This window comes from Cebus imitator, unplaced genomic scaffold, assembly GCF_001604975.1.
Source record: "Cebus imitator isolate Cc_AM_T3 unplaced genomic scaffold, Cebus_imitator-1.0 Scaffold16, whole genome shotgun sequence".
Taxonomy (NCBI): Eukaryota; Metazoa; Chordata; class Mammalia; order Primates; family Cebidae; genus Cebus; species Cebus imitator.
In genome coordinates this window covers 10,886,143-10,887,138 of record NW_016107331.1, presented here as the reverse complement: position 1 = coordinate 10,887,138, position 996 = coordinate 10,886,143, and positions in this window count along the sequence as shown.

Below are 996 nucleotides of genomic sequence, written 5' to 3'. Positions count from 1 at the left end.
CTTTAAGGAATAAAAACACAATTCTCTGGATAACTCCGCAAGAAATCCAGGTCATGAGCAACAAAAATCAAGCTGCATCATACTTTTCAAAAGCAGCTTTTAACACTTACAGAACATTGTAGAGCCCTGTACTCAAGAAAAAAAGTCTGACCCAAGCATTAGATACCTAGCCAAACACTCCTTTATGTGTACACGTTTCAGATAATCTATGTACAACATGGAAGATCTTGAAGATCCACTTTTTCCAGTAAAAAAAAAAGGTGATTAAGGAAAGCAATGGCAAAAGAACAAATAATAAGCAATACATAGACTTAAATATAATATCAATAAGAAGACAAAGGTATGAAAGGATGAGTGACATGATTTTGTATAATTGCTATATGCTGTGGCAGTATAAAAATTGAGGACCTGAGAAAAAAATGAAAGGAAAAGGAGAGATGGTAGAAAGTAGAATGAACTTGGTGGGGTGCAGCGGCTCACGCCTGTAATCCCAGCACTTTGGGAGGCCAAGGTGGGTGGATCACCTGAGGTCAGGAGTTCAAGACCAGCCTGACCAACATGGCGAAACCCCATCTCTACTAAAAATACAAAAATTAGCTGGGTGTGGTGGTGGGCACCTCCCAACTACTCAGGAGGCTGAGGCAGGAGAATTACTTGAACCCAGGAGAAGGAGGTTGCATTCAGTGAGCCGAGAACAGGCCATTGTCATTGATTGCACTCCAGCCTGGGCGACAGAGTGACTCCATCTCAAAGGAAAAGAAAGTCGGGCATGGTGGCTCATGCATGTAATCCCAGCACTTTGGGAGGCCGAGGTGGGCGGATCACCTGAGGTCAGGAGTTCCAGACCAGCCTGACTAACATGAAGAAGCCCTGTCTCTACTAAAAATACAAAATTAGTCAGGTGTGGTGGTGTGTGCCTGTAATCCCAGTTACTCGGGAGGCTAAGTCAGGAGGATCTCTTGAATCTGGGAGGCGGAGGTTGCAGTCAGCTGAAAT